The following is a 19330-nucleotide window of genomic DNA, read 5'->3' on the forward strand; positions in this document are numbered from 1 at the left end:
TGATCTCACGTCTGTGGGTATAATTCCATTGACTTCAGTTGAAATTGTTCTGTTCTCATCTATGAGATCACAGTTCCTCAAACCCAATTCCTGATATTTTTATCATGTTTTATGCCCTTCTCTTAGGACATGAGAGCATGTAAATGGAGCAACTCTTGAGTACACTGAGTTTTCACAATGGTGCTTTGAGCTGGGTTTATTTCAGTTATATGTAGAATTATAAAACCAGGGGCCTGGGAAGTGAGTTGGCCTTGGGATACCTGTGGAGTATGTGTCTATTCTCTTGCAGAACCTACTGTAAATGTTTATGGTTTTTAATGTGTAGACTCAAAACCAAGAAGTTTTCTGTGCTCTGGTGGTGTATCTGTCACTTCAGATTCATGTGTCCTATCAGCATTTTTGAATAGAATTCCAGATTTTTATGAATTAGGTGTTTCCAGCATCAGGATAATACCCAGATATCAGTGTAGTGCAGCTTGGCTACATCAAGAGAATGATTTTTTTTATTAGCTGGGTGTGATACTTTGGCTGCATTAGATGCAATGGACCAAAAGCTGTTTTTCTTCATCTTTCTAAGGTCCTAAAACATATGATTTTTTGGTTGTGGAATTTTTTTTTTTTTGCCAAAAACTGATGCCTATTGTGAAAGGCTGAGTAGAGGCATGTTTTCTAGAATTGTGATTGGTAAGTACATTAAAATGTTCATGCACCTCTTTGAGTTGATGACTTTATATAAGCACTGAGTGTTGTACTTTTAAAATTATTTCTTCCTTAGGTGTTAATTTGCCTCCAAGGGAAGGAAATACAAAAATGTTGATCTCAGGGTACTGAGTATTCAGTAGTCCTCAACTGTTTGGAACAAATTGCAGCATACTGGGATGGGGAGTGTGGGGGTGAGAAATATGATGGGGAGATCACAGTAAATCTGTTTAACTCAAGCAAAAGCCTTTTCCTTGGAATGGTTGCTCTTTAATGTTCTCCTGATATGGTTGTTCTGGTTTAACTTGATCTCAAAGCCAGTTTGGTGGCAGGACACCAATAGACCAATACAGGACTTGTATTGGTTTCAGTGCAGTCCACATGAGCTTGTCTCAGCCTATATGAATAGAGAACACTGCCTTCGTCTATGGGTCCTAATGCTGCAGCTCAGACAGCTGAGGTGCATGTGATTTAAGGCCTAGAGATACTTGAGGTCTTTGAGGTCGTCGCAGTAGAAAGAAAGTGAAAAGATTTGAATAAAAGAATGTGGCTTGCTGCAGTGATAGGTGTGAAATTCTGGGCCCATCTTCTGCTTTTTTTTCTGTATTGTTGATGTTTCTCAAACCTTTTGTTTCCCATTTAATTTCCCCTGAATGTCTGCAGCATGGTAGAAGGATAATCTTCAGTATTAGAGAATCTTTAAATCTACTTTATAGAGTAGATTTCTTTCAAGTATTAAGGGGGAAACTTGGGTTAGACTCACCTGCATGGGACAGACCTCAAAGTGGACAAAAGCTGAAATGTATTGACAGCTCAAGCAGGTTTCTCTCAGCAGAACATGCACGTAGGATGGGGACTTTCAGAAGTGCTCATCAGGAGCTTGATTTTCTGCCTACTGAAATGTGTTAATGTGTTTTGGAGGGGGTTTTTGGTGTTTTTCTTCTGCTGAGTCCTCTGGGTATGGATCTGAACCAAACTAATTCTTACTATTCTAATGTAGTGGCCATGTTTCTTGAAGAACTTTGGATACCTGCCTCTCTAGTTCTCTCTATACCTTCACAGATGTACATGAACCACAAGTGTGGCTTTTCTTGCGAACTGTTCCTCCTGTGCTCCCTCATTGGATCAACATACTGCTTTAACCCCAGCATGATTTATATGTGGGGTTTGTGTTTTAAATTTCTCTGAATAAGTGGTTTTAATTCCTGCTAAATGTTGTTTACTTCCTGCCTATGAATAGTAAAACCTCAATGTCTGTTTTTCATATACTGTTGCAGGAACTTCATGCAATCCTAAATGGACTGCCCAAGGGAACAGCAGATGAGGTCAGCCCTGCTGCTTACTTATCTTGGGATTCAGATCTTCCGCCCTTGTTCTTCAATAGTAACATTCTTGGTTCTAAGCCACTATTGAAAGGTGAAGATCTCATGAAGAACCAATATGGTCCACCTGGAACTGATGGTGTTGCTGTGGGGGGAAGGCCTTATTTCAGAGGGGCAGCCATTGTCCTCAGGGGCATTTGGTAACTTCTTGTGCTCTGAAGTAAGGGTGAAGAATTTTTTCCTTTGATGAGGATCAAATGGAATTTCAAATATATTCACCTCTCTCAGGTTATATATTAACCTGTATCTCCATCCTTGATCTATACCATATTGACAGAGCTGAAGGGTGACATGCTTTGAAGAGCATAATGGCTGTGCAAGCTCTGATGGAAGGCACTCAGCCACTCTTTGAAATGATTGCTCGTGTTTCTGTGCAAGATCTGCCTTGCTTTTTCTGATTGGTAACTTTTGAATTTTTTTCTCATGCAATGACTTCATTGTTCTCTATTTATTGCACATCTTAACTGTATTTTAAAAGAATTTGATCTGATGCCAACATCAACATGTCTGAGCAGTTTTGATGCAACTTAGGTAGCTTTAGGCCTGAAGTCATATGGAAAACGTTGCTTTAGGGACTTAAGTCTTAAATATTATACCAGCAGGAGTTTCCGTAGAGATTTCAAGAGAACTAGGCTAGTAATTCTTTAGAGTTTACTGCAATAGCTTTTGTTATCTGCTTTATAAACTTTGGGATTAAATATAGTGGGTTTTTTTGGAACAAGTATATTGGGGATGGGATACGGGGATGAACTTGGCATGGAAGCTAACTTTTTGCAGAGTATGGATTCAATACAATCCTGAATAACAGACTGCTGAAATTACATTATCACTAGGAGAATATATTCTGATTCCACTTGCAATTAAAAACGCTAATGGTAATAAAAAAGAGATGGTCTGTTTTTCCAGCTAATCCCCATATTTGTGCTACCCTATTTTTTCTCTTGAATTCTTTTCTTATGGCTGTTGGCAGGTTTCAGATACCAGTAGGAAGGAAGGAACTGACTTTGTTTTAGAAGTGATCCTGCACAGTATCTTGTCTGCAGATAACTGAATCCCTCCATAATGGCAGAGCTCTTAGTTTCTTGGCACATTCATTAAGAACAGTCTTGCCTTTATTGAGTACTCTTTATCGAGTACTCAAAAGACCTGCTGCTGTTCTAGGTAAGTGAGAAGCAGCCTTGCTTGGAACAGATTTGTATCACAGTTTCATCTAATCAGGCAGCTGTAAATCCTGTGGGTACCTCTCAAAGTATCTGGCCTTTCTGGATGGGCAAGTCAAAGGAATTGTTACCCTGTGCCCTATTGGCTGCACACATTTCTTTGCCACACTGTCTTGGGGCCTCACCTTGCTCTGGACCTGAATTTCAAAGAAGTATAAAAATTAGGAAGTCTAATATGTAATGGAAAACCACTTCTGGATACAGAAAATATCTAACTTCATGTTCTTGTGCAGTGTTCAGCATATTTCAGTTCCCAGTGGAATGTTTTCATCATCCATATGTAGCTATTGCTTTAGCTGTTTTAAAGTCTTGCGCAGGGGGATCAGGTGGAGGTGGCAATGCTGTGTTTGGATTGACTGTGGTAATGAACACTTCTTTTAAAGTGTCATTGTTTTGTTGTGGTTGGCTGCCAACAAGTTTGCTCGACACAGACAGGTAAAGTGTCAATGACATCAGCTCCTTGGGTGTTTCCCCCTGAAGGGAATGGCTGAGCTGCTCAGGCAGTCTCAGCTGGGACACCCCTAGCTGCACATTAGCTCTGCTAGAGCATCATTTGGAGGATGTTGATGGACTGCAGTCAGGATCATTGTGTAATGTAGGTAGGAGTGATAATCTCTCTCAGTCCAAAAAGTGCAAGTGCAATTGAGTTAAGCCAAAATCCATTGCTGTCTGTGCTGATTCACAGTGGGAGCTGACATGCAGTATCAAGGAGGGATTAGCATGCACAGCATGCTGTGGTTAAGAGCTTGTGCCACTTGGTCAGACCACGACATGAAACTGTGGTGAGTGTTGAGTTGCTAATGTCTCCTCAGGTTACTTGACTTGGGTTTGTGTGCAAACAGAGCAAGGTGGCTGATTGGCAGGCTGGCTTCAGAGCCAGGGCTTTTAGAGCACCACTGAAGAATAGGCCTGAAATATCACCACTTCCATTCCCTCACTAACAGGAGCAACTACACTGAAGCCTTACTGAGGAGGGAGAGCTGGTCTGGATTTAAATTGATGTTTTAAAAGTACTTTGCTGCTTTTTTCTTTCATATAGATTCCCATGTACTGGTGAGCTAACAAGGCTCTGCTATGCTAAGAAAGTTTTGTTTAACTTCCTACTCAGGACATGAGTCCATGCATGGAGGTGTCTTTTAGAAAGAGATGTTTCAGCCTTGCATTACTCTATGTCAAACATCAGCCTTTTTGTATTACTGCATAGAGGTGTTCTCCCATTCCCTTATGAGATGCATGTTTTTCTGGCCCACTTTTTCTCACATCAGGGATCTGACTTGCTTAGGGGTTCCCTGTAGCTCATGTTTGCTGACAGTATGACCCAGCCCTGGCAGAGCAATTTTGCTGAAATTATTTTCCCATTGCATGCTGTGCAAGAGGCACTGTGCCCTTGGTGGTGGCAAACATGCCTGAAGTCCTGCATCACAGAACACCTTGAGTTGGAAGGGACCTACAAGGATCATCAAGTCCAACTTTTATGTGAATGGCCCATGTGGGGATTGAACCCACAGCCTGGGTGTTCTTAGCACCATGGTTCTTAGCACCATGCTCTGACCAAGTGAGCTCATCTGTGAGAACTGGCAAGAAATGCATGTTCATCCAAATTCCTAAAAGGAGAAGTGGCTGTTAACTTGGAGAATGTGAAAGCAACAAAAAGCCAGGGATGAGAGATTAAACTCAGATCCTTGCCTGATTGCCTATTACAAGTTTCACAGATGTAGGACCTGCTGTATTTTGGTCCCCTTTCTAGACCTCTTTGTTGTAGGTCCCAGCCACAGCTGAAGGCAAGCAAATCAAACTGTGCTTAAGGAACCAGATCAAAACAACGTAGGAGATTACAGTGAAGGATCTGTTCCTGAAGCTTTTTCTTATGCTGGAACCTTTGTGGAGGGAAGGATGCAATTGTGCTAGTGCATTATTGTTGAATATCTGAACTCCCCGTCCCTGTTGCTGGCTCTCAAATACTTTGTTATTGCCAATTCACTGACCTCTCCTTTGCTGATTGCGCAAGACCAGGTTGAAGGTCTGTCATGTCATCACCTGGGAAACTAGAAAATAAATTGAATAAATCCTATTAAAGGACTTACTGATAGGGATTGAGCAGAGAGGGCTGGAGTAGATAGGGATATATTTAGTGCAATCATAAAGCCTTTTTAAAAATAGTTTTGAAAACAGAGATGTAAGAGTTCTATCAATGTTGGTGATTTCTACTTATAAAAAATAACATTCAAAGTTTCATGGGAGGAGGAAAGGAAGCTATCTGTGGGATGGAGAGAAAATGGTGGTATTAGGCAGCAAGATTGGATGTAGTTAGGATAGGCAGATAGAGCTGTAGGGAGTCCACAGCTCTCCCTTTACACTGTGTTCAGTTTCTGGGAAGATGGAGGTTCAAGAGAAGACGTGTCAAAGCTCATTTCTCAGTCACTGGTGAGACCCTCTGGGCAGTGCAGTCACATATTTGAGTCTCCTGTCCTCCATTCTGTGCTGCCTGTACTGTTACCACTGCTGCTGTTGTGGGCAATGTGTGATATATGCCTGCCCAGGTCTGAACTCCTTAAGAGTGTGCATGTCTGGTCTGGCACAACTGTTTTAGCCTGGAAGTTCATGTGTCCTTTTGTACTGAGGCTACATCCTCACATAGTAAGCTGTGGTGGGAAATAGTTTCCCCATGCATTATTACACCAGCAGGGAAGTTTTATGTCGCATGATAAGGTTTGTACAAGCACCGTCTTCCTGCTGTGGTTTTTGCTGGCCAAAAAGGTCACAGCCTGCTTCCTCCAATCGCCTGCAAATCTCCAGGTGAATGGCTTGCTTTAGCTCTGTGACTGCCCTGGATCATCAGGGCAGGGTGAGCAGTAAACATCCTGAGTAAAGGGCTACTGCCAGGGTGGTTTGTGTAGCTGAACTGTGCCTGGGCAGCTAAAGGGGCATGACCTGAATACGGGTGATGATGGGCTCAGTCTTCCCCTTTCCCCTCTTATTAAAGCAGTCACAGCCAGTGCTGACTGGGGATGTGTGATCAAAATATTCATGATAGATATCTGTGCTCTGAAATACAGACCTTGAAAAAGTAAACTTAGCTACCCCTGGACAGATGCATTGGCTCTACCCTGGTGCTTATTTGAGAATGGATGTTGTTCTGTATTTGAATGTACATGCATGCAAAGTGTTTGAAAAGAGACTAGAAACAAATGGGATCCCTTACCACACCCTGTCATTGGCTTTTTTTCTGTTTAATTTGGAAAATACAAAATCTGCTTTTATAAAGATCCTTGCTGTGCTAACGAAGTGTGTCGCCCACCAGTTTGCTCCCTCCTGATCCAATGCTGGGAAAGATTTAGAAGAAAGAATGGAATAAATCATTCAAATTACTATATTTTGCAGTGCCCGCTTAGCCAGATGAGTAGTTTTCTGAGCACTGGGGTTGAATATGCCTGCTTGCCTATAAATTTATGTCCAGTGGTTGACTGTGAGTCTCAGTGGATACTTTTCCCATGGTTGAGGAATTTGCTGGGATGCTCCCTCTCTCTGGGGTTGCATATGCCAGCCTCGCCTTTCACAAGGATAATTATAGAATTGCCTTCCTGACTGTTTTCACAAAACTTGTAAGAACTTGCAGGAATTTGCTTTCTCCAGCTTTTTGTCAAACCTTTGCTCAATGGCTGTGGGCCAAGACAAAAACTCTGGGATCAACACACAGACATAGACATACACACAGACATATTTTGGTTGTCATATATAAATCTTGATTCTTTAAGAAGCAAAGAAAATGGGATGTGCAGTGGGAACCACATTGTGGGCTCTGCGTGGGACAAGGAGTCACCAAGAGTGTCCTGAGAAATGGTGTCATTGCACATACAAACCACGGGGTGGGAGGAATACAGCACTTTCTCCTTCCCTGCCTGTTTGAGCTTCCCTGCTTATGTGCCACCAACGCTGTAGGGCATGCTTGGTGGCTTTCTTCTTCTTTTGTGATGTGACTTGTAACCTAAGGTCAGCACAGTGGGCACTTGAAGAAACAACCTTACAAGTAGTAAGAGGCATGGAGGATTTGCCCTATTTAACCCGTAAGAGTTTTCAGAAATAAGAGAAATATGGTAACTGCAAGCATAAAGACACAGGATTTTAGATGAACAAAGGCTATTCAAAGGTATGTTTCCACTCTGATGGTAATTCACTCCATGAAAATAATGAGCAGCTCCATTTAACACTAAGTGTGGGCGAAGCAAAGTTCAGTCTTGTGTATTGAGCATGTGAAAAATAACTAGATGTAGAGACACATAAATAAGCAGAAGAGCCACACAGGGGTTTGCAGCTGCTTAACCGCATCAGTGAGATTTGCATGGCCTTGCCATTTAACTCGGCGCGTGATTTGGGAAAAATCATCTTCACGTTCTGTAGTGAGAGGCTCTGGCTGCCCTCTGAAATCTCACTCTACTCTTCTGTAGAGAAGTTGGTTTTTGTTTCTGATAAGCTTTGTAGTATTTTTTCCAGTATATATATAGAAAGTGCTGGGAAAAGGATTGTATTTTGTAGTTTTAGGACATAGTTTGAGTATCTTGGGTTTTATTAGATTCTCAATCTCAGACTTAAACCCAAAATGAGGAGCTAAGGGTTCAACATTTAGGGTTTTAGCTCATGGTGTAGGATGAGTTGGAGCACCAAACAAGCTTTTCAGATGTGGAGAAAAGTAGAAGAGTCAGGCGTGGAAGTGCAGTGGTGTTTCTCAGAAACAGCCTCGCTGTCAGCACAATGGCTCATGTCATGCTGTTAAGAAACAGGATCTCAGGCTGAAATGGAGTTGGAGTTTCCAGGTGAAGGCCTTAAATGGCTTTCAGCTGGGGTATGGGATCTGCTTTTGTGATGATATTCAGGTGTATGGCAGTTATTGAATCACAGGTTTATGGGAGTGTGATAATTTAGTCTGTTATTTACTGATAGGCTCACCTCCCTTTGTGCAAATGAACCTTAAAGGGAGATGATGTATATGTTAGCAATTGCTTTAGCTGAGAGAAGTAATAGTGTTATTTCCTATATCTTCAGCTGCTCAACAGTTCTTGTGAGAAATTCCACTTCTGAGGCTAAAACCTCCCTGCATACACTAGCATTTATTTATTTTTGGCTTTTCTGAGAATGGGTTTCGGCTGCATTTCAGTAATGAGAGAAGAATGAAATTAGATTTTCTTTGTCCCCAGAAATGTTGGTTTTAAGCATCCTTTCAGCTGAGTGGATGAAATTTTAAAATCAGGATGTGACAGTGATGCTCCAGAATTCTCCAGGGGTGTTTGAGCTTGACTTCATGGTTTCATGCAGTTTTTTTGGCTGATACAGAGCTGATAAAGTAGACTTTTCCAGTTCATTTTTTCTGGAGCACACAGCTAAGGAAAGATTGACTACAGAAGCATCTGCAGCTAATTTAGCAGAGTAATCCAATGAAGGCTATTGCTGCAAATTGCTACCTGGCATGGTTGGTGGCCAGGCCAGAGAAGAATCTTTTGTGTGGCTGTAAAAATCAAGGTACCCCGTTCTCTTGTGCTCGTATTTAAGCTGAAGGAGAGGCAGCACTTTTCTAGAGTTTTCCAGTGGTCTGAAATGGCAGATAATTTATCAACAGTAAGGTGCTGTTTCTCCTTCCCTTTTCCTTGGTCATCCTCAGGAAGCTTTTTGATCAAGGAAAGGTAATTAGTGGAGCAGAGTATTTTGCCAACCACAATTGATGTTGGCATGAAGCTGAGTCCTCAGTGTTTTCCTCAAGCACCTCACAGTCCAAATGGGCAATTGAAAATGGTTTCCTGGTAAAAGTCATGTCCAAACTGGTGAGAAGAAGAGAGTACAGAGAGTAGCTGATGTCTGAAGAGAAATGTGAGTGTTGTTTTTTGTTTTAATTTTGTTCTTAAGCTCTTTCCAAGAAAAGACCTGGCTGCCATTGCTGCTCTGATTTTTCTTCTTATCTCGTTCCTTCCCTTCTGCAGTCCCATGTTTGAGTGATAGGATATGACTCCTCTTCCATTATTCCTGTCTCATTTCACAGTTCTCATATGTCTCTCTGTTTCCTTCCTAATTTTTATCATGATGTTTAAAAAAACCAAAAAAACAAAAAAAAAAAACCAAAATTCTTTGATGGCACCACATGGGCAGAAAAATGTCTGGAGGATCATGTCATTCAGTCTACAATGCTTGGATCTCAGCCATTCTCTGAGTTCATTGCTTACATGACCTCTAAATATTTATTTTTGAAATGGATTTATAAATTGCTATGACTGAATAGAAGACTCCTGGAAAATGTGACTTTTCCTAAACACATGCAGAATGGTGGTTGGTTTTAACAAAACAAGGCAACAAAAAAAGCAAACAACTTGTTTAGTTTTACATGAAGTATCAGATCTGTGCAAACCTACATGTTGTTTTATTCTTTAAATCTGGTGGGTAGAAGCTGAACAACCATTATGTATTCAGAATGACCATAACCTTGGCAGCAACTCTGAACTCATGTATCAACATTTCTAACATGAGACGCAACCACGATTTTCTTTCAACAGCCATGTTTTGGGGGTTTTATTTTCTTTTGTCTTTTAGTGTATTCCCCTAGTGCTTTTGCTTGGACAAATACTGTGTCTTACATGATTAAAATCTAACTCTCTTCCTAGGGTATATTTAAATTGCTTTGTCCTGTATAAACAGGCAGATCTTGGCTCCAAATCTACATTAGTATGTGAGACATCAGATTCTTAAGACCTCTGGTTAACTGGAAATCAGTTAATGGAGACTAATTGTCATTGCCTTGTGATGAAGTCTTAGTGAAGGTATCTTAATAGAAATATATAGGTGACGGTAAGGGTCAAACCCAGATATGATTGTGGGGAAGCCTGTAGGCTGAAGCTAATTTGTTTGGATATAAATACTTGGCCAGCCTTCCTTTGTTGCAATGATAAACAGTCAAAACACCTTCATACATATTTGCCAGGTAAATATATGTGAGTAGGTTTGCCTTGTGGAATTTGAGTATGGATGCATAATATGTTTCAATTTTCTACTGTGAAATCTTTATTTTTTTCGAGTATTTCATACCAGGGTTTATGCTACAAAATTTATCAGCTTGCTCTAAGAGGCTTAAAGACCCCTGTCAAACACAGATTTATGACAGATTTTTTATTTGTTATGGCTGAAGTTATGTGGCAAGTATGGCAATGTAAAAAGTACAATATATGAGGAGGCAAATGGCTCAATCTGCCAATTTTGATTTCTAAACAGTACCTGAGAGTACAGATGACTTGCTTTGCCAAAATTAAGCTTTAGAAAAAGTAAATTTGACATTGTTTTGATGGTGTAAGTGGATGAGGGTAATACTATTCAGCCAGAGTGTTTCATTATAATTGCCAATTTAAAAAATAACACTTGAGAACATGTTATTATGCTAACATGATCCAAATCCAGCTTTCATTGGAGAGCCCAACTGTGTAAAATGAGCACGATTTTCAAGTTAATACTCCTTTACCACACAGTGCCTCCACACACAATGGCAATAATATCCATATAATGGGGCATTTCTATTGCTTTAATCATCACTTACTGCACTCTTACTAGCCATTAGTTCTATAGAATAATGACACAAACATGGATTTATTAGTGCTGTAAACCTGGGGAAAACAGTGGGTCAAGTTAATGTCTTTTTCATAACAGCCGATGTGCTCTTATTAGACCTGAAACTGATGTGTCACTTTCTACAGTAAAAATGACTGCTTGTGAGCTATTTCAGATTGCTTTCATCACTTGATTGTAACCTTTTGAATTGTAGAAAATTCTCCCACTTGCTAGCCAAGTCTCAGTTCCTGATTTAGGGGATCAAAAACTTCTTGAAAATCACTTTTTACCCCAGAGTGAAATGTTTATATTTTAAAATAGTGCTTCTTCACATGTAATGTTGTCACAGTGGAGACCTCTGAGTTCCTTGACAGGATAAGATATGCAAGATATGTGTGTCTTAATGTGACTGTTCATAAACCAACTTAATGCTGGACTGCAGCCTGAAATGCAATACTGGTCAAAGAAACAAGTTTGTGATGCAAAATTAGCTAAGTAGTTAGTGCTCTGTGGATTCTAAGGAGTTAATCTACCTGTCAAACCATGGTTTTGTAATGCACCAGTCTGTGCCATGTCTACACAACCATGATAATATCTCTGAGATGGTTAGAGACTTTAAAAGCTCTGTAAGTCAGTAAAAATCCATTTCTTCCCTCTTTCTGTGTAATTAGCCATCAACTTCATTAAGGTCACTTCTAAGAAGGGCTGATGAATATGCATCTTACCTGCTAGCCCTTATAAACCAGTTCTTAAGTTCAAGGTAAGATGTTTCTCAATGTGGTTGTCTTTCAGTCACAATGAACTATTTTATTTACAACATTAACGACTGTGTGGTCTCTCTTGGCTGTAATGCTCTGCAGCTGATGAAAAGAACGATAGAAATGATTGAACCTTAGAACCAAGAATGTGAAGGACTTCTTAAAGGTACATTTTAAGGAATTGTTGAGTACAGTAGTTTTCTTTAGTGTCCATTCCTGTGCTCTAAGGGTGTGCTCCCCTGTCTTCCACTGGCTGCAAAATCTGGGCATCTCCTTCTGTTGGTCTGATGAAGACAGTCCTTGTGTAACCTATCCAAATAAAACCTCACATGGATGGGCTGTTGGGGCCAGGTCCTGGTGCCCCAGTCATTTTCTAAGCAGAAGATAAGGAAAGGAGTGTGTTGCTCCTGGGCATGCAGAGCCATGGAGTGGCATATGAATCCCAGGCAGTTGCTTTGATAGTGCATAGGAAAAAGGAGAGGGGAAGGATTCTGAACACTTAAGAATTATTTCTTCTTGATACATGCAGAGATTCAGTTGCTTTGTGCTGAGCTGGAGACAGCTGGTATTCCTCCAGACACTGAGGAAGCTGGGCGTCAGCACTGTCTGCTTCTGATAAGATTAATAATGTATAGATTCATGGGGAATGGAGCCTAATCTGTTGGGATGCTCCAGCAAGATTCCTAGTGAGGAGGAGCAGCTGCCTGCTTTGGGCCTCCTGAGAGGAAGGAAGAGGAACCATCTGAGACAGATTGGGATTGACTCCTGTTTGTTCTGCAGGCGAGTTGCTCACACCTTGTAGCAGACTGTGTTGAATGCAGCACAGATCTGTGGATGTGTGATCATGTCCAATTCCTGGCTCAGTACTCTTCAAAACTGTCTTAGAAAAACGACCCCACAACTGAACACAGGAACACAGCAGAAGGAACTTCTTTTCACCCTTGTGTAGCAGACTACAGGTGTGTTTACTTAAATATATGCTAACACAAGTCTTGACCAACAAACCCAAACAGCAGTGTTTTTTTTAAATTCAAATCCTCTGCAGTCACTTCTGCTTCCTATTTTCAATTTGGAAGATGAGAATTTTTGATCTCATGAATGCTTTCTGTGTTGTACACAGGTTGGAGGCTTTTGACCTATCTCTTTTACACCTTTTTTTGTCAGACACTATTTTTCAGAGCCATGGAGTGATAGAGCTTTGTAGGCTCAAGCTCTTTTTGGCTCCCTTCTGAGGTCCTGGCTATGATCTGCCTAAGCTTGCAGTTTTGAAGCAGCTTTTTTGGTCAGCCCAAGGTGAAGTGCATCATGTTATTTACACCTTTCCACATCCTTGGGTGCAATTAAAACATATAGCACAAGTGAAGAATAGAAAATTAGGAGAATTCTAGATCACTTGAGGCTGCAGCAGGTAAGTGTTGGTACTTTCATACATTCCTAGTGCTGGGTACCCAGTTCTGGTTCTTAACCTGAGGCAGGGAGAGCAGTAGCAGCTGTTTCCTGCTGGCTTGAACATGATGTAAGTGGTAGTCTACTCAGTGGGTATTAAATACATCACACAAGCTCTTCTGAAACCTGAACTAAATATTGATTGTCCAGTGTGGGGGGAAAAAAATAAAATTAAAATGACTGAGGCTTGCAAATCTGTGCAGAGACTGCCTCTCCAAATAAAAAAGTCAGGTTTTGTGATTTGTTCTGCAGCAATAATTTGATGCTTCTTCCTTTTTGAGGTTTGCAGTCCAAGCTCATCAAGCATTGGTTTCACAATTACTGCTAAGCATGAATGACTGGTTTCCAGCCTGGAATAACTTCACATGTTCAGAGAATGCCATTGCCTTTACCCAATTCTGTGATTATTTACTGTAACAAATTATTACTGTAACTGTTGGGTTAATGACATCTGTAAAATAGAATATCTGTGGTACTGTTGGGTTAGCAGAAGTAAACAGAAAATAATGAACTAGATGCATTGCTAGAGGTGTGAGTATAGGTCTGTACCTTGCCTGTTGTCAAAGGAAATCCATTATCATTCTCTTAAACCACATTTACTTCATTGCTCCTGCATGCAAGTGAGATGTGCTTTTTTTATCCTTCACAGAACAGTTTCACTCTGGAAAACTAATCTAATTCATACTTTATTTTAATTGGGTTGGGTTTTGTCAACTTTATGGATACACTGGAGTAAGGGATATGTGAATTTACTTCTCTTTCTTTCTCCCAGCCTCTTCAGTGCCGTCTTTTCGAAAAATTAGGTAACAACAATGAACAGCTGGCAGAGTTGGGCTGCATTTGGCCTGATGGTGTAGCAGGGAGGAGCTTGGTATCCCTTCACAGGGTAGGAACTGCCAGGAGCAAGTGTGTTTCCACCCCTGTGTGACAGTGCCTCTAGCATGGACCAAGGAACCATGGAACCATGACTGTCCAGACCCTGAGAGGGGGTGCAGCAGCTCACCCTGTTGAGAAGGGGAGGGGGTTGGATTTTGCAGAAAACAAAGCTACATTACAACAAGGAGAAGTGGCTCAGAATCAGAGCTCCACATCTCTTGCTGTCATTCTCTTTCCTGCCCCACTGCCACTGGCTTCAGTGGTATGTGCTGGCTGCCCTTCTCTAGGGTTTAGCCCTTTCTGCTTGAATACTCTCTTCAGGAGTTTTCCTGGTCCTTTCACATTGTCTAGATCTTTTTCTGGTTTTTACATCCCTCTTGGAGGAAGATTTGGTATCTACTACTGCTGCTGGATGGGGACAATGTGCAGCCACCTCTGCAGGTCACATTTAACTGAACTGGCGACTGACTGCAGTGCTTCAGTAGAAGCAGGGAGAGTATTGGGCAGTTTAACATTTTTGATTCGATACAGTAGCAAAACACGGGTGAATTCATGATGCAGAGGAGAATGCACAATTTAAAGATTTAAGTGACATCAATCTTATGGGTCTTATGATGTATTAGCTCAAAACTTGCTTATTTTGGGATCTGGTTCTTTGTTTGCCATGCATTTCTATGCATATTTTGTCAGACTTTAGGCCTGACTTCCTTAAGCCTGCATTATACAGAAAACATATATAAGTGCACTATGTGTTAAACCCTGAATATCCTGCTTTTATCTTGTCACTTTATCTCATATTATTATGCTAGTTCACTGCTGAGCTTTTTAACCAAATGCTACTGTGGCTCATTTTTATTATAATAGTGACCTATTTTAAATTAAAATGCTTTATCAATACAAAAAAACCCCTTATTTTGTAAGTAGGAATGTCTTTGTGCTTTTAATTAATACAAGTATTGAAGAGGTATTTGGTTTTTGATGCTATATTTGGCATTCCACAGCAACATGATTTTAGTGATATATAGTTGAAATGTCTTTTGAAAGCCTCTATAATAAAAATAGAAGAGAAATTAGATTACCTCTGAGACTTAAAAGAACGGCTGAAGAATTTATTAGAGCAATGTTAAAGTATGCTGTAAACCAAGTCATGTTAATGACTCATTTTGCAGCATACTTTAGCATTGCTCTGATTGATCGGGGATATCTGGGGATTCAGAATGCTGTACTACTCGGATTAATTAAAATGTAGTCAGCTGAAACCTTCACTATAATCAAAATTGTTCCCCAGAGTTATACCTTCATGCAGTCCTGGTGTAGCTTGTCTGCCTGGTCCTGACCATTGCTGAGCTAAGTAATTAGTTCTGTTTAAAACAAAAACAAAAGGATAAAATGACCACGACAGTACTTAATATATTGTGTGGGGTTTTTTATTGCTATGCTGGGCTCTGTTTGATATCATTAATTGTATGTAGCCATTCTTTCTGCTCCCAAAGGCAAACAGTGAGAGACAAAGTATCTCTGATGTGAGGGTTATGTTTTTTCCCATATTGTAAGACGTGAGATATTTTACAATTGCTGTTTTCTGTAACTTTGGCTAAGGCACTGATCTCCCTCTGCAGATATGCTGCCTAACTTGTCCCTGTTGTGCTGTGGGTAGTGTTCTGCTATACAGGTTTCCTTATCAGCAGTCCTGCAGTAAATCAGCGAGGTGGAGACTGCGTTTCCCAACAGGGTCTCGAAGGAAGAATTCACATTATGTGAATTTCTACAGGATACCTGAGGACATCTGCCTTACAAGGCTGTCTCCAGAGTTCAGACTTCAGGACCTAGATAAAGCACTGCTTCTGTCTCTCCCACCCTGTGTATATTCTGGCCCCAGCTTTGCAGAGTCTGTCAGCAGTATGTCCTTGAGCTGGATGTGGTAGTGAAACCCTGTGGATAAGGCTAACCCTTATCATTCTCTTGTGTCCTGTCAGGGGCACTCTCCCAGAAGCTGCTGAATAGCAAAGACATGACAAAGAATTCTTTGATTGTGGCTGTCAGTACTGAAACCTGGAGAGTGTTACTCAGAATCAAAATGCATCCTACTGAGTTGTGGCTCTGATAGAGTGAGGCCCAAGTTTGTTCTTCATATTAATGATCTATGCAACCGGTTTGGATTCTCAAAAATACTTTTAAAAACACTTATGCTCTTTCAAGGATTAAAGAAAGGGATTTCATGTCCTTTCTCTCAGAATATAACAAACAATTATTATATTCTCCTATAGCACTTTCAGAATCCCAAAGAACTCTAGATATGTTCTTTAGACTCCAACAAAACCCATTAAGGGATATTTCTACATTTCTTTCTTTTTTCTTTTTATTCCTGCAGTTAGACAAACTGAGGTGGAAGTGCTAGTGGTTTGCTGAAGGCTAAGCAGTCTGTCTCAATGCATCAATGAATACTCCCAATCTCTTTAGTATAAGAAAGCATATACATGCACCTGACTTCCATCCAAATAAATCTTCTAGAAGTCCTTCCTCTGACCACATGCACTGGGCATTTACACAAAGGAAATGCAACTCATCTATGTAGTACCTCATCAACAATTGTAAAATAGAATATTGACTGCTTAGTACATACTACAGCTTTGGAGTTTTTTAATAATAGAAATGTCTTCAGTGTTGACAGCTCTATTTAAGTCACATGTCACAGGAAAGGACCGTGGGGAAGAGTCTAGCTGTGCCTTCTGCAGTGGTCTCTCCATACCCTGTACCGTTTGATGAAACCTGGCATTTCTTCCTTTTGTTTCAGTGTCAAGGAGCAAACTTGATGGAAAACCTACCTTGTACATTTATGACAGGGAAGTCTAAAATAGAGGAATATCCAGGCTTCCAAAGAGATTTGTGAAATTCTTTGCCCACGTTAGGAGCCAACCACTGGGAAGACTCAATAAACCTATAAATAGACTGCATGCTGTCCACCTCAGACAACTGAAGTTGTGTGAGTTAGTGTGAAAACTCACAGGTAAAAGTTAGTGTGAGGGGGAACAAGGACTCTGTTTTTCCCCCCTTCAAGAGCCTCAAGTTGCAAAAAAGGTCAAATAGTTTCAACCTCTTGGTGTCTACTTGTCTGTGTTGAGAAACTCTGTCACAGTCTGGTTGTCTCCTTCTAAGTGGGTTGGTGCTGGTGAGTGGGTGAATGTATAGCAGGGAATGTGCAGCCCCTTGGCTTGGCTGAGTGAGAGGAACTGCACAGCAACAGCAGGTGCTTGAGCACACAGGCCCTGACACATCATCTCAACCCTTCATTTTTCACATATACTGACAAGCTCATCCTGTACAGTCTCACTTTCTCCCCAGGTGGGACTTCCTTGCCATTCCCCTCTTTTAGGCAGATGTTGTGAGAGGGGACATACATCAAGTTGTACTGGATGACATCTCTATGCATTGTGTTAGCAAAAGAAAGTGCAGTGACAGGAAGAGTGGCTGCTGCTCATTTGCTATTTAAATTGAGTGTTCTTAAAGACAGACAAGATGGTTAAAATGCCTATTTTTACTGTACTTTGTACATGATTTTAAAATTGTTTCTTTAGGGATAGTGTTTAAATTATTTGACATCCATTTAGAGATTTTGTTTTTCATCCTTCATTCTTATATTCACACAAAGTATTATTAGTGGTTAAGAAAAGTGCATGAATACTGTGCTAAAATACAACCATGTTGTAAATGCTGATTTTTAATTTTTTGCAATGTTATTTGTGCTAGGGATTGGACTTGGTTCTCCTGTTGAAGTGAATGCCTGCTGATCAGATTGGTATACCAAAAAGCTCGTTATGAGTGAAAAGTGAGAAAATTCACCTCAAAGGATTGCTTCTAGCAGGACTATGTTTCATTTTGTGAAAAATTGTAATTTACTATTTTGCAGCTGTCTGTATGCACTTTCACTCTCTGGTATTTGAGACAGAAGAACTCAAGTGTTGTTGGATTACTTTCTGTGGCATTTTAGTGTCAGTTTTATTAGTATCAGTTTTTATTTGTATCAGTTTTATATAATCCCAGTTTTAACTCTTTCTTCCTACATACCTTAATGCCACACTGTATAGGCGGGATTGTCATTGGAAGTTGTTTTAAAATTGACAACCTTCATCTTCTCACGTGAATGGGTTGTATACCCATCCTGAATAATCACCAAAGTAAGGACTGAGAGCCAGAAAATGGTACTGAGTGGGACCACAAAGTTGTCTGGGTGAGAAGTAAGGCCCTGGGTGCAGCAGAGTGTGGTCTGCCTGCAGTTTTCCCAAGTTTAGAGCTGGCCTGAAGAGTTACCTCTCTGTTCTGGTGTGTTTCTTGTCCTGTGCCTTACTGTGAGCATGAAGATTTATTGTGCTTTGAGTAGACAACAGTCAATTTGCCACACTTAAAATTCTGTAATGCAAAATGTGAAAACCAGTGTTGGAGATCTTTCTGTCAGTCCCAACACTTTTATCAGGCTGAAAGAAAATTCAGGTGATGGGTCTGTTCCTCTCCTCAGGGCAGACTGTTTTCTGCAATGAGATATCACTCTACTAGCATGGCACCCTATGCAAAAGTTGTATTGGGTTTTTTTCCTTGCTGTGTTTGAGAGATGGATTTATGAAAGCAGGTCAGACAAAGGTTGGTATTATGTTCCTGGTTGTGAGTATGAATTTTGATTTCTTTCCCTGTCTTTATTACAAGTAAGTCTCAGGGGAATGTACTGTTTAGCAGAATGACTATAATTAACTATTTGCTTAATTATTGCTTTGGGATTTTTTTTTGTCTATAAGTATCTCTCTTTCCTATACAACATAATATTGGCATATTTCCCTTCCTGGAAAGTATATTCAGAAATTGTAGCAATAGTCACTAAAGGTTTTGAAAGAAAATTTCAGTGCAGGCTTTAAGGCAGAGATCCTTCAGCAGTTGTAGCCACCTGTTTTCATACCAAATTCTGTGTTCCTCCCTTATGCAGGTATACACACTTCTGTACCCAGGTACTCACTGACTGACTCCCAAGTGCCACCTTTACCCTTCTCAGACTCTTCCAAGCCCCTTTTGGGTGTCCCTGCCTCAATGCCAGCTGCAGCACCAGCTAGGCATTGATGGTGGTGGATGGAAATGAGTCTTGTATTCTGCAGGGTGACTGCAGGGCTGTGTAGCATTGGAACTGTGGCACCTGGCAGGACCTCCTGTTAAAGGTCCTTGTTTCAGTATGAGTTGAGGTGTGCTTTGATTCTCCCCAAAATCCCAGCTTGTTTCTGTCTGTTCAGCTTGGCAGGGAGGGAGAAAAATCCTAAGTTTGGTTGTTGTTTGGTTGCACCAGAAGAAAGCCTCCATGGCAGAATGTAAATACAGGGAGTAGGACAGGGGA

At 40.7% G+C, this 19330-nt stretch overlaps 2 protein-coding genes across 5 annotated transcripts in view; one reads left to right on the forward strand and one right to left on the reverse strand.

Annotated features, from left to right (window-relative positions):
• The window catches only part of CMSS1 (cms1 ribosomal small subunit homolog), a 232513-nt gene that overhangs the window by 169262 nt on the left and 43921 nt on the right, over window positions 1–19330 (forward strand). The window lies entirely within an intron of this gene.
• FILIP1L (filamin A interacting protein 1 like) overlaps window positions 1–19330 on the reverse strand; it is a 189724-nt gene that overhangs the window by 167441 nt on the left and 2953 nt on the right. The window lies entirely within an intron of this gene.

The sequence above is a fragment of the Catharus ustulatus genome, chromosome 2, assembly GCF_009819885.2.
Source record: "Catharus ustulatus isolate bCatUst1 chromosome 2, bCatUst1.pri.v2, whole genome shotgun sequence".
Lineage (NCBI taxonomy): Eukaryota > Metazoa > Chordata > Aves > Passeriformes > Turdidae > Catharus > Catharus ustulatus.